The 15,459-nt window shown below is 38.3% G+C and overlaps 1 long non-coding RNA gene across 1 annotated transcript; it reads left to right on the forward strand.

The window, feature by feature from the left end:
* The first annotated feature begins 1,465 nt into the window (after positions 1 to 1,465).
* On the forward strand, positions 1,466 to 7,381 carry LOC148817402 (uncharacterized). Its single transcript, XR_016094601.1, has 3 exons — positions 1,466 to 1,587; positions 2,878 to 3,007; positions 5,289 to 7,381. It is a non-coding gene; the product is annotated as an uncharacterized LOC148817402 (long non-coding RNA).
* Positions 7,382 to 15,459: the final 8,078 nt, after the last annotated feature.

Genomic DNA, 15,459 nt, shown 5'->3' on the forward strand with positions numbered 1-15,459 from the left:
GGATCCTTTTCTGCACAGAGGGTTGTATAATGTTATTTCAATCAGGAAACTTGTGTGTTTTTTCCTAGCTGCCAAAAACTTGGCATAATATTGAGCTTTTCTACCTAAAAATAACTCACCTTCAGTACGAATGTGGCCCAAAATAAGCACTGACTTGAAACCCTCTTTTACACCTGTAATGTGGTCTCTCAGTTTTGCAGGGCTTAGCAGACACTGAGAATTGTCAGGAATTGTGAGAGTTGTCACATTGTGGATGTTCTACTGCATGGTGTCTGAATGTTTATTGTTCAGCTGCCTTGGCTTAAATCTGTTTTTTTTAAGACAGGTTACAAATGAGAAAAAAACATCTTTATCTCAGGATCTCAACCAGTGGTTTCTTGAAAGAAGCTATAAGACTGGGAAGTTTCCCTTGTTGCAGACTCCCACAACCCTTTGTGTAAAGAAGTGCCTGCTGTTCTTGGTTTTAAATACATTTCCAATAGTTTGCTTCTGTGTACTTTTTGTTGGAGAAATTGGGCATCTACAGTCTTTGACAGGTCATTTTGTACAGATAATGTGTGTCTAAAATTCATTATCCATAATAAGAAACTATATATGAAAAAAATAATTTAGTTACAAACCTACCAGTTTTATCAAACAGTTCTCAGAAAAGAAAATAAAATGTTTTTTATACATTATTTATACAAACCTACAGTAAGTCTTAAATATATATGCAGTAATATATGGCACATACAAGTAAAGGTATGATTAAAAAAAATATCACACCTAACCAAAACAATCTTTATTATACACTAAGTTTAAAAAAAACGATCATGATTATTATTTCCGAAAAAGCTTTTTAAAAGAGTCTTGCATAGCGTAAAAGCAAAATGGTCCGATCAGTTGGAGTGTATGGGGGGTGTATGGAGTGTATGTATTATAGTTTTTTTGTTATTTTTCGGGGTACTGCCCTACAACTACAACTTGAGATTTGACAAAGACTGTCAGCTCTTAACATGCTGGAATCTTTGAGATTTCAAGTTTTTAATCTTCCGTATCCTTTGCCAAACAGTTTTCTGGGTGAAAATATAAACAATATTAATTGGGGCACAGAGTTAAACATATCTCCTTTTTAAGTATGAGTGTGTATTCTTTAAGCTGTTGGTTTTGTCCTTGGGTTAGCCTCAGTAAAATCCAGAGCAAGTCGGTGGATCACAATGTCTTCTGTGATCAATGAAGTAGAGTTGGGTTTAATTTGTGACATTTCAAAGCAGGAGAAGATGTGCTCAGTGGCTACAATATTACTGTGGCCACTGTGCTACAGTACTGTATGTGTTGGGTCCTGGAGAGAAGCAAGGATAGATTGAAAAGGATGTGGCTGTTCACAAGGTTTGGCAGTCTTTGTAGGCCAGTTCCATATCATTCCTTGAGCAGGACTGCCTTCATTTGGAATGATCCATCCTTCCATGTTCTTATCCATTATTCCAGAACAATGGACTCAAGGCAGGATAAGCGCAGGACAGGAGGCCATCACGGGACAGACACAGACACACACTCAACATTGCTGACTACTGTGTCATCATGCTGCCCACTAGAATCTTGGTTAAGGTAAAGATCTGAAGCTGTGTGGGACTGAGCTGCATGTTCCACAGATTCCACTTTTCATTAGGGATGAGGTTGGAGGATTGTTCCCACAGAGAAAAGATAATTGAAATCTATCTCATGCTCCTCCAACCAAACATGCATCAGCTGGCAAAAAGATAGTCCATTCCTGTCAGCGGCTGTTCCTAATATTTTGGCCAGTGAGAAAAGCAGTGATGTTTGGACAGCTGTGTGAAGGTGGTGTGCTGCTTTTGAGCAGATGCTTCACCACAAACATGAGGGATGTTTTGCTGTATTGGTTCATGTAGGCCAGTTCACTCTTTTAGCAATGTTTATGCAGTGATATGATGTAGAATGAAAACCTGCACTTCCCACATTTCTGCATTTAGGACAGAAAACTGGATGAATGTTTTTTTTCTTGTGGTGTTTGCAATGTAACAGTTACTTGATGCTCATTATCTTACCTGGTTTAGATAGGTGTTTCTTTGGCATTCTTTACAAAAAATGATAATATTTTACAAACAAATATGATCAGGCATATGGCTTTAACTATCTTGAGTTCTTGGCGTGGAATAAGGCACGAGTTTCTGGTGTCTCACACTTTCAGGTCACATCCACTTCAGCTTCTTCAAACCACGAAGACAAGCCTGAAATAATTGGCTGGTTTTGGTTTAAGACTGATTATGAATAAGATAATTAACAACACAGAAGAATCACTTTAGTTTTTACTGAAGGGAGATTAAATTGCTTGAGGAGATATCTCGTGTATCTCATCTTTTTCTGGTTAAAGAATAGTTTGCTCTAGTTCACAACGCAAAACGTTTACAATACTGATCATTTCGTATTCCACAAGAGATAGTTACGTAGTTATTAGGTCAAAAAGAAACGGGAAGACTTTTTCCTTGAGAAAATATACATGGGGGATTAGTCAAAGACCTCACTGCCTTTAGAAAAGGTTCCTTTATCTTAGTCCCAAGTCTCCCAATGGCTAACTGTATTTTACCCTGAGTGACCTGGAGAGCCTCCTTGTGCTCTGTCCTTATGCTGTATCTGCTAATTATCAACTACTGTTTTTCGTCTTCTGTTATTTTTTAATAATAATAATAATAATAATAATGATGATAAATTATGTGAGCATTTTGGATAGTTGTTAATTGCATAGGTGACATTCTAATGCCTAATTGTAATTAGGCATTAGTAATTGTAATTGCTGACAACAATATAAAACAGGAGTCAACATTTCCTACAAAGCTGATGCACAGGGGTGAAAACTCGCATAGATCTCTTTTCTTCTAGCCCTGCAAGGAATATTTCTGCAAGTCTATCAGCATACAGTGAACTTCTAAACACACAATCGTCCTGCTGTGGGGGTCAGCACACTACCGGAGGAGATCTGCTCTGCTTTCCAGAGCTTGTGGTTTCACAGGTATGCATGTGGTAAACGGAGTTCTTATTTTATATATTTTGCGAATACATCCTTGGCTGGAGAATATGTCTTTTTTTTATTTTGGACATAAATAAACACTCCGGCAATAAATCTTTACTTGTTATTTCCTCGGTTTTGCTCCCTGGAGCTGATGTTCAAATACAGGATTTGCTTGTTGGACGTGACCCCTCCTTCCCTTCCCCCACCTCCTTCTGCAGCCTCTCAGGTTGAGAGGGGTGAACAGTTGCTCTTTCAGCCCTGGATGACAGCGCTTCCAGTGTGTGTGTGCCCTGGCAAGTCCCAGGCTGTGGGGGCGGCCTCTTTACCCAGGAGCTGCTTTTCATTATTTGTGTTTGTTTTGGCAGTGGCCAGATGGCACTTAGGAGCTCACAGCAGTGCAAGTGTCCAGACCAACACGCAACGCTTGTGTTTGGAATACATGGACACCGGTTCAGTTTAGATGGACTTTTGTGCGTTCCAGCCATTTTTCAAGTGAAAGCAATCCCTGAGCTTTAAAACTGAAAGAAAAAAAAAACATTGCAGAAAAACCAAACAACAGCTCGCTTTTCTGTCAGAGGACTCACAATCCGATTTTCTCAGCTGCTTGAGAATAAGAATGGTCAAGGCGGTTTTACACCGACACAATGCACACCTTCTGTGCAGGACTGTAGCTAAGCGCACCCCAGGAAAGCCCACAACAGTACATGCCCATTTGAGACCTGGCTAGTGTTTGCATAGTTATAAAACCTGTAGTGCTTAACAACCATCCGTGTCATTCCATCTGTGGGCTGACTATATTTGCACAAAACTCTGAAAATTCATTTGTATGTTTCCTGCTTAATAAGTACCAGGATCCAGTGGCACACAACAGGCCTCCCTCCTTGAATTGAATCAAACTGCATCAAAATAAAATCATGTCTCTCCATTTTTCATGCCTGTTTAATACATAAAAAAATAACTGTCATCCCTCCCTCACCTGTTAGTAATTTATTTTTTCACTGTACTGATATGTTACTCAATGTCCTGGGGTCTAGTGCAGTTAATCTTAAGCCCTTCGGATTTAATGAGGCACTTCCAGACACTGTCCATTTCTGTGTACACTAGAAGCAAGGTTGTGAAACTGTCTGTGTGGTATGAAACACTGTTTGGTTGGTTTCACTTCACGCAGAGCAAGTTTGTGTACAGAAAACAGATCTCAAAACCAGGGCTTGGCTATTTTCTACAGAAGTACATCCTGATGAATTTACTGAATCTTTATGTTTTCACACCTTAACCACATTGTCACTGTGTTGAACCATGGAAATTCTATGACATGCTACATGAAATCTTTGTAAGGAATGTTTATTCTTGTTGCCCATGTAATGACCATTTAATGTCTTTCAAACAGAAACACAACCTTGCAGGGATCGTCACTCATTTTTATAAGAGGAACAAATAAATATTTTGATGCATAGGAACATAATGAGTGATCTTGCTTGTTCATTTAGCTTCTAGTAGCTTTCTGATGTATTGAACTCTCCTAGAGCAGTAGCTTCACATATTGTAGAAGTTTGATTTTTTTTCAACCCATCCACTGCTCCTGTGTACAATAAAGTATCTAATATCTGCAGAATGCAGTAGGTTCAGTAAGGTAAGGACATATTGAACAGAATGTCAGACAGGCAATGTGAAACATTTTTGCATTTCACCTGTACTGTGGTATTGGGTATTAACTTATGACTATAAAAAGTTTAAGTAACTTAAGCAGGGTTGTGTTGTATTTCTACGTATTACACATGTATCCAGTTATGTTTTCATGACAAAAGTTTCAGTATGAGGGAAGCAGTTAGTTTATGGTCTTACTTCCCGTGGTATCAACTTTTGTAAGTGCCGGATTCTGGTAAACAGATCTACATGGGACAATATCTAATCATACTTTTGTGGTTTTCTAGATGGCTTGTGCCCTGACTTGTTATATCTTAGAACTGGGAGGAAGTGTAAAAATGTATCCTGCCACTGCAGCAGTGAAGACACAGCCTGACATCTGTCACCATGCAACGTGTGTTCAGACAGCTAATGTCGTCTGGAGGCGTTTTGAGTGGCCTAGATACTGTGTGCAAAGTGAAATCTTTGAAGATTCAAGACAAATGTTGACATTTAAAAAAAAGTGCACATTTGGAGTTTCTTCTCATTCTTTGGTAAACTCCTGCACACTGTACTTGGCATATTTCCTTGATTTAAAAAAATGATTCTCACATTTTGGATTGTAAATTCCTTATTGCTTCTTTTTCTTTGTTTTTAGGACAAACACACCTGAAAACGTGAAGCCTGCTGCCCTCCCCAGGGGGCGCTATGTCATTCTTAATCCTCGTAACTCTGCATTTATTGACACAGGGAAAAATATGGCTGGTGGATCCCCAAGGGATGGTGGGCTTGACATTCGCTGGGAACACTGTTAAACTAAACAGCCTTAATTGAAGGAGACGCTACAGTTGCTCCACTGTTTGACTTGGGGCAGAATTTATGCTGGCAGAATTTTAACCGCTGGCAAAGGAGCCCTGATTTAAAGATCAGCAGACACTGAGCTTTCGTGTGCCAAGGATGCACTTGGGAGCATGTGCTTTATTAAGAGCTGTTTTTTTAAATGCACTGTAACAAGGTAAAATAATAAAGAACCCCCCCTGAAGGAGCTGTAGCTAGCATTTTAACAAAATAACCAATGATATTAAATCAGGAGCACTGGATAAACTACCATTATTGATTTTTAGCAACTGGGTGTTAGAAAGCCATTTTATACCATTGACTCTAGATTTATATAGGAATGGATCAGAATTGATCTGCTCTAGGTTTTTGTGAGGAAAACAAATGACATATACCTGTAATATTTTCAATTCATAAAGCATGTTCTTACTATGATCAGAATGTAAAATATGGAAAATGTACATGCTCCTCATCTGTTGAGTCGAACAGAGCCTGAATTGGACAGTAACGTGGAAGAGTCATGCCCATATCATGAGAGAATATGTTCCTCAAGAAACCTGAGAGCACTTCAAGAACATTTACAAACGAGAGGAGGCTTGTTCTTGAGGTGTGAATGTGGTAATCGACCCTTGGCAATGAAATGATTATTATACAATTTTAGTTTGAGGTTTCCATTAAGAGAATGTGGAGCCTTTTCTGCATTGCAGCAAAAACAAGGGCAAAGATGGGGAAAAAACCTTCATTTCCGCTTCCATCAACAAGAGCAAAACAGTAAGATCCGTGCAATGGGGCACATCTTTTGCTCACTGTAACGAAATATTTCTATCTAAAAGTAAAATGAGATCTTTGCTGTGATTTTTAATTAGCTAATTTGCCATGTGGAGTTCATGGCTCTTATGTTCCTGTGAAACTCTCAGTTGTTCACTTTGATAACTCACTGTATAATTTCTGTTACATTGTGTCAGCTTGCTTTAGATTCTTCTGAATCTGCCTCTGATTAATTAGTCTATGACGGAAATTCCAGATATTTTTTAAATGGATCAAACAATTCAGAGAACCAAATTCAGAGACTGCATTTTGCATTGGAGTGGATGCGGTGCAATTTACAAAAACAGGGAGATGAATAAGTATAACCCATGATTTTCTGCAAATTATCCTAGATATTTTTAGCATATATTATGTTTTTGCACTGCTTGCTATTTTCGTACAATTACTACTGGGCAGATTTGACTTTTATTTCCCTTTAAGAGAACAACACAAACAAGTTTTAAAGTGTCACATAAATATTTCAGAGAGTTTCCATGTGTATTCTAAATCATTTTTATTTAGATTTGGTAACACAAGGGTCTTATTTTTCCTTTTTCAGTTAAGTGCCATAAACTACATATGGCAAGAAACCTTTTTTATGAACACAGTCATGCGTATTTAAAGTGAGATGTGAAAAAAATTATTACAGTATTTTTCGCCAGTTGAAAAAGTTGCCAGCACTCAGTATCTGGGGGAGAGTTCCAAGCATTATAAAGCAGGTGTTGCCTTCATACTCCGTGCTACTCCCTGCTTAACTATCAATGCGGGCTTCTGCAGTAAGTGCTTGATTTTATTGTTTAGTGCTGAGATTATTTTATAGAGGGATTATTAAGTACTGGTATTTACTTAAGGAGAAACTCAAAACATGTCAGTTTTTTGGAATGTCAGTTTTGCTGCATCTGCAAAAGGGCTCAAAAAATTACTTTAGTTACCAAATTCCTCTATGTGAGTAGTTAATTGGTATAGAACACTGTTATCCATAAACAATTACATGTTGGTATTTGCTGTTTTTATTTTGGTGAAGGGGACTATGGGCACAAGTACTGGAAGCAGTATCTGGGTTTTTTAACCTGGAATGAGGTGAAAGTAAGAAAAAAAAAAAAGAAACCAGAAATGAAAGACATTTTTGTTGTATCTTTCTGAACTCCTTCTCTTTTCCTGGTCAGCTCCCTCTGCGGGCCTCTGTGGGTTTTCAGATGTGCTGTTTTACTTAAGTGTGTCTGGTTTATTTAGCACGACCAGCAAGCCCATTGAATTTGGCCTCAGTCTGAGCATTTGGTAGTGTGGACTGATTCTTTTGTGTTACGTGACTTTCATGTTAGGATAATAAACTTGGAAAAGCACTACTGCTGAACACAAGCTCACTGGAAAAAAATGGAAAAGGAAGAAACGAAAGCAGTTATAAGAAATGCATGAAGATCTGAAACTGTGGCTAGTAGAGCTCATGATTAGAACAAGTCAGCTGGCGAAGGCTGAATTATAAGAGCAATAATGCTCCTTTTTTCATAAAAAATTTCATAAAGCACCTTTCTTGGCAAACATGTCTGGTCTAAGCAATATAATACACATAAAACTAAACAAAAGATCACAAAAGTGACAAATATGACAAAATTGAGACCCAGGGCTTTTTTAAAGGAAGGCTTAAAAAGCAACCGAAAAAGGCAAGATTTGAAGGGGCTCAAGGTGTCAGTTTCTGTGATTTGCCGCAGCCTAGTCAAGGGGTGGCCAGCCCTGCTCCTGGGTTGGTCACCTTTTCATGATCAATCTGTAATAACATGGGACGTGATTTCTGACTTATCTAGTAGGTAATTTATAGGTACTTATCTAGTTAAACCACAGTGGCCCTCCTTGATCTCTTAACTAATCAAAAGCAAAATAGTTTCGAGTGTATAGAAGCTGATGAATTAAGATTGACCTAATAAACCTGCTGGACAGGGGTTGCCTGAGACCAGGGTGAGCTAGGTTTAGTACCCATAGCCTCCTGTCTGGTCCTGAGTGCTGCAGAATTTGTTTCTAGGCCAGTCCCGGTCCTGGTGACTTACACACCTGTTGGCGAGCCCTCAATTTCAGATTAATTTGAACTGTTTGTTCCCAGCTCTTACACGTGTTGGAGTTTTGACCATTGTGTTTTGTAAGTGAAATAATATCTTAAAAATAAAAAAACTTATGACTAGAAAAAAAGCAAATATTCCAATGAAGCAACTTCTTAGATCAATTAAGGCTTCAATGATCTAATGAAGGCGTGTGGAGCACCAGGACCAGGACAGTTAACTACTGGTCTAGATGTACAGTTAGACTAAAACAAAGTGTTCAGTTGTTCAAGGCTTTCAAAGACAGGAGTCCAGCAATGTTGTTGAAACTCATACCCTGCTTTCATTTAAGTAATTGGTCACTGAGATTCTGGAATCTATTAATCAATTATGAGCAACCAAGCAGGCTAGATGGACTGAATTATCTCTTTTTGATTTTATATTCTTAAATACATCTGTATCTGTCTGCCTGGGCCTTTTCCATTGTTAAGCACAAATGAATCCAAATTGGAGGTGAATCTTTATGCCACTGACATTGATGTATTGTGAGATGATAGGGCACTTGCTCATTTTAATATAGCACGGTTCAGTGGTGGAGGAAGGGGTGGGTCATATATCAGAGGCTTTCATTTACCCGCTGCTTCAGTGGATCTAATGAAGAAGTGACAGTTCCTAACTAATACTGGACGTGATCATTATGGAACTGAGTGTGTTTGGAACTGGTGGGGCAGTGATGCTGCCTGAAAAAATGTAAGATGGATTTTAAAAGTTGCATTGTGTATGGAGAAACAAGTAATAGGTTAATTCCATACTGGAAAGAGAAGAAAAAGAAAACACAATGTTTTGGCCGTGGAGCCTTCTTCAGGTGTGAGGTATACAGAGAGTCTAGTGAAAGTGCATAGAAAAAATTACCTTAAACGTACATTAACCCCTGTCATCAGTACCCATTGAGGTGTCACAACCCTGTCATCAGTTCCCAATGAACCATTAACTATGATCATGTTGAGCTATATATGAACAAGTAATAGGTTTATTCCATGCTGAAAAAAAAGAAGAAAGAAAACACAACGTTTCGGCCGTGGAGCCTTCTTCAGGTACTTGAGCTATATATTCTGTATATCTTGTTTATTCATAGATTTCTTCTACCTTGATACAACATCCAGACTGAGATCAGTGTTTTTTTTAAAAAAAGTCAAATTGTACTGAATCACATTATTGCTCAGCTTTTACTTAGAATTCAGAACAGGACAAAAACATGTCTTACAGAAATTAAGTGTTGTTGGAATAAGACCATTTTTGACATTGTTGTCTGACTGAAACAAGCACCTAGCGCCAAGCATCAAGACGTTTGATCGTACTTCCAAAGATATCTATTAGAAATGACCAAAAAGAAGAACAACAGTCTGACTAGCTTGAAAAAACATGTGACCAGAAGTCAGCAGCACTGTCATGCATTTCTGAAGAAGCACATTGCACCAGAAGATTGAGCCACACTTTCTCTTTGCACAGTGAAATTAGAAAGGGACTGAGACACAAGTATTCAATAAACCTTTGAATGTTTTTTTTGGAAAAATGTATATGAGCTAAATCCAAACTAATGTTGATTACATACTGTACTCTGCATTCTGGCAATCTGACTGTGTAAATGAGACCACTGCCACACTAAGCAAGGTTGCCCGCCTAGCAATAGCAGAGAAGTGCTGTTAACCTATACTATACTGTAAAAAGGCGCCATCCTTCCGATGAGACGTAAAACTGAGGTCCTGACTCTCTGTGGTCATTAAAAATTCCAGGGTGTTTCATGAAAAGAGTAGGGGTGTAACCCCGGCGTCCTGGCCAAATTTCCCATTGGCCCTTACCAGTCATGGCCTCCTAATAATCTCCATCTCTGAACTGGCTTCATCACTCAGTTCTCCTCCCACTGAGAGCTGGTGTGTGGTGAGCGTTCTGGTGCACTATGGCTGCTGTCGCATCATCAAGGTGGGGGCTGCACACTGGTGGTGGTGGATCCCCATTACCTGTAAAGCGCTTTAAGTGGAGTGTCCAGAAAAGCTCTATATAAGTGTAAGCAATTATTATTATTAATCTGAAATATTGCTTGTCCCAGATAAAGATAAGATTCATTGTTATGTGCTTCTCTTCATGTTACCTGCATCAGAACTAAGGTATTGGATGGAAGACTAATGCAGCTCACTGACAAAACTGCTGCTTGATTTCCGGTAAGCAGTGAGACAGCAGACCCAGGAAACCTAAGAACATAAGAAAGAGAGGGGGGCATTTGACTCATCTGAGTCTTTTAGCTGTTAGTAACAAGTCTGGCCAAGTCTCAGGCCAGATACTGTAGCTCTCATTGCACTGTCTCTGAATAGTTCTAGCTTTTTTTTCTGAGGGGCTCAGCTGTTTTATCAACCACTGAATTAGCAAAGGAATCATCTCTTTGGACAACACACTTATCAATTTCTTCTTATAATATAGATTTGGTGAAGAAAGGGGAACATGGTCAGTTTTCCTACACCTGCTAGCCTGTTTTGTCATGGTTTACTATCAACTAAAAAGCTCCAAATCGCTATGCTTGATATCTATTGTGACTAGTAAAAACTAGCAAGTAGTCTCTTTTAGGCCATCTGTGCTTAGAAAGTTCATGTTTTAAAATTGAAAGCTGATAACTGGTAACTTAATAAAATGCAAATTCATTTCCATTAATTTTTATGAGTTCTGATTTCAGTTGGATAGAATATTAAAATTAAATAGTTTGCTTTATTTTTTTCATGACCTTTGTAAAACATTTAATGACACACTTAGTTCTCACTGCACGCCAGTGTGTCATGGCACAGCGGTTGAAAACCACTAATGTATGTTGTTTCTAATTATCATCTCTAAATTTACATGTAAAAAGTAGGACTTTTTCATCTATAATTTGCTTTGTTCCGTTATGCAATCCTTTTTGTGGATGGCTGCCACATTAGTCATTTTTCCAACCAGTGTGTATTACACAGTGTGGAGAGACTGTTAAAAGAGGAGTGGACATCGTGTTTATAAATTTGTAAGAGTTGCTAAATACAAAATCCCTCATTTCCTTTAGTACAATTGCTGTTATATCACCTGGCTTGGGGAATTATCATATGTGTGTCTAGTACCGGTAACTAACTTCTGCCTCTTATATGCTGATACTCTTTAATTAGCAATTATGTCTTTGTTCCTCTGAGGAACGTAAACACTTGAGTGAAATATTCAAGTCATTTTCCTTTCTTCTTCTAAATTACCACCTCTGAGACTCCATACAGAATCCTTTTCTCAGGTTGCATTGTATTATCTTAATTTAACTTGTTTGTAATTCATCGTACTCATTTTTGTTAATTTTATTCTGATGTTGCTTTTTTAAAATCATGCAAAGTGTTATCTTTTTGCTGTTTGTGTAACTGCTTTCCATCCATCCATTTTCTAACTGTTTCTTCCAATTTAGGGTCGCGGGGGAAAACTTTGTTTTGGACTCTACCTGTACATTCTGATCACAGTTGAGGCATTCTCATCCCTGGTCAACAGACAAGACCAATACAGGTATTCTTTCTGATAATAAAATGAATAATAAAGCAGTCCTGAACCATTTTTACCATTTCACCTATAACTTCTGATGTGCTTGATGATTTTTCTCAATGTATGTGTCAGAAATTTAAATAACATATAATTGCCATTTCTTCCTAATTACATAGCTTCCTGATTTCATTACAGAAGGCTACAGAACTAGTAAGGTATCACTGCAGCAACACTGTGTCTTTAAAATATTATGCTATGCTTGATCCATAAGTTTGATCCATTTGAATACTGGGACTTATAATACATTCAAATTCCTGTGCCTGAATGCTCTTTCTGATATGTAGTGCTACACCTGCACCTCTTCCATCTTTCCTGTCTCTCTGGAACGCTCTGTATCTGCTAAGGATGTTGTATCCTTCCCCATAAGACTCTGTGAGCCATGCTTCTCTGATCCCAGTAGCATAAGTATATGCCAGTGCAGTAGCTTCTGTGTCTTGCAATTTTTTTCTAACACTCCTGGTATTTAGGTATAAGTTTAGGCATAAGTCAGGTGTTTCTAACCCTTGTACTGGAGAGACTTAAAGGTCACCTGTTTTCAAAGAAGCAGCACCTGAAAGCTACTGATGAATCTGTTCAGTTTAAGAGAAGTCTGATCCTAGGGGTCTGAGGACCAGTCCTAAATGATCACCTCTTTGATTACAATGGAATTGTCCTAGTTCTTTAGAAATTTGTCATTTAATGGTACCCCTATGAAACTAGCAGGTCTGTGACTCTCCTGGACCAGGTTTAAAGACCCCTGATATAAAGACTTTATACTCCTGGTCCTTCGATGATTTGATTTTCTCTCTGGTCCTCTTTTGGGTGAGGCTTGCAGTAACTAAAACTGTTATGACTGAAGTTGCAATGTCTGGCATTAGACGACATGGTGAAGGGAGGTACTGTCTGGAGTTTCCAGTTCTTGATTGTCTGTTTCTAGGTCCCGGGGAGAGCACACTTGTTTGGCAAGTGTCAGGTGGCAGTATTGGGAATCACTGCTGTACCCCTCTTCCTCTGACACCTGTTCCCCACTTCTCTCTGTTACCTTCTCCGTGTAGGTGCTCAGTGATTTAATGGTTTGCACCTCCATGAGTGTGGGGTTAGCCAGTTCCTCCTGCTCATGATGTTCCCTCAGTTCCTGCAGCCCTATCACTTTTCTCAAGGAGGACCTGGGCATGTTTTGTGGTTGAATGTAAGACAGAATACAAACAACGAGAGGCCATTCAGCCTATTCTGTAATTAGTAGCTTATCGATCCACGGATCTGATTCGACCATTTCTTGAAAGAAGCCAGGGCATTTGTCTTGGAAACATGGATAGGTAGTTTGTTCCATACTCTTGCAATGCTTTGAATAAAGAAATCCCTCCTGTTTTTATTTTTCAGTGCACTTACATGTAGTTTCCACTTGTGTCCTCTGGTTTGTGTTTCACTGTGGATTCTGAAGGAGTCTGGTTGACTTTGTCAGTGCCTTTGAGGACTTTCAATAGAAACCGGTCCCCTGTATAGTCTTCTCTGTTCAAGACTAAAAATGTTCAGTGCTTTTAATTACCCAGTGTAAGACAATCCATTAAGCCTGGAAATATGGGTACTCGTCTCTTGTCTGATTGGACTGATTCCAAAAGAGCAACATCTTTTTCTTCATGGAGTGACAGAAACTCTTTAACAGACAATCCCTTAATTTAAATTCTTATTTTTAACTATATATGAGAGTTTATATTTTGTACTTCTGTTTAATTTCATATGGTTTAAAATAGCTTTGTACATCAGTCACTTCCTTTTAATTGCCAGGAAGTGTCCCTTTATTGTACCAGATACAATACACAACATGTTTCTTTTCCTATAGTAAAATTGAAATAACCCTTTTTTGTTTTATTTACATACTTTTAGCCTCCATTTCAGTATTTATTTCTGTCTCCGGGCCTTTCTAATCTCCCTTTTTACCTGTGCTTGCAGTTTACTGCTCACCTTTTCTTTAACTGGATTTATTTTATAAAGTGCCTTCTGCCTGTTTGTTATAACTAATTTCTTAAACCTTTTTGGCCTCTTCTTTGTTTTTAGCCATTTTAGATCTCCTTACGCTTGGGATAAATCTGCTCTATAATTCAAGCAGAATCCATTAATCTTGTTGCCATTCATTCTGCACTGACTCCTTATCTTTCTGGTCCCTTTGTATGTCTATTGAGCTGTATCATTCCTCCAAAATCTGCTTTCCTGACATTGTAAACTTTTGATTTGGACTCAGATTGTATTATTCCAAAATTTACTTTAAAACACACCATAAAATGATTCCCAGCTTCCCAATGGCTCTCTCACCTCTGTTTCCCTCACTTTCTTTTGTTTAAGAAAACTAGATCAGAATAAACATTTACCCTTGCAGGTACTCTAATAAACAGGGTAAGAAAGCAGTCATTAACCATGCCTACCATTTCAGTTTTGGCTGAAAGTTATAGGTTGTAGACCTACAGTATAGTCTTCTTTCCCATGTGGGGGAACTTGAAGTCTCCCTTAAAATACTTGTTTGGAAATGAATTTTTACATCACTATAGTGCTGAATAATAATTAATGCATTTGAAGGTCCATAGCATACAAGTACCACTAACCATTGCACTTTTCTATAAGTCTAAACCATACAGATTCTTATACCCTTGATTTCTCTAGTCTAAGTATCCAAACCTGAATACTCTTTCTCATATATAGAGCTACATCTCTCCTTCTTCTTCCTATCTCTCCAGAACAGTGTATATACACTAATATTGCATTCATCTCAATCTCTTTCAGTTGACTACAGTATGTATCTCAGATTCCAATTACTGTACATCATGATTGCTTCTAGGCTTCTAGCATTTTGTTTCTAGTGTTTAGGTATAAGTACTTAATTACCAGGTCCTTTGTTTTTCCTTTGGGTGTCACTGTGCTTTTTTAGCTTTCTATTTGAATTATCCAAGATATCTGTTAGAGACCTCTGTTTCTTCTAAAGTGATCGATGGAATATGAAGAAGGAATGGAACATGGTTCTTGACTTAGAACCATGGAATGGAATCACAGAACATACTTTCCCTTTCTTTGCCAAATCTGATGCTGTGAAGTGAAATGATTAAGGTAAAACACAGAAACCCTTCAAGTAAATGTTTATAGGCTGTATGAGGGTGCCAACACCCTCGTTTCAGCTGATATGTTTCTTTACCTTACTGCCTGATAAGATCAAACTCTCCTTTTCTTACTCTCCCCGGTTTGTTGTTCTAATGGTATCGGGGACCTCTCTGTGCGATGCTGATGGTTGCTCTGGGTGTGAAAGTAAGTATCAGACTTTTCAGATTTTCTGCTGTTTCAATAGTGTCATGGGGGACCGACGTATAGTACTGTATGTGCTGCACATAACTGGATTCCCAAAAAACAATTTTGTTTTTTAAATATAAAATATATGTCCGCATCAGTTGAAAAATACGTTCTGCTCATTTTTTCTGGAGTTATTCTTTCTGCTTATTTTTGTGCTTGCGGTCCTCTTGCTGCACCATGAAATGTTTTCAGTTGGTGGTCATACCAGTGTTTACAAGGTCAGTGGTGACCTTTCATTTACAGGTTTTT

Source organism: Atractosteus spatula, chromosome 20 (assembly GCF_055471065.1).
Source record: "Atractosteus spatula isolate fAtrSpa1 chromosome 20, fAtrSpa1.hap1, whole genome shotgun sequence".
Taxonomy (NCBI): Eukaryota; Metazoa; Chordata; class Actinopteri; order Semionotiformes; family Lepisosteidae; genus Atractosteus; species Atractosteus spatula.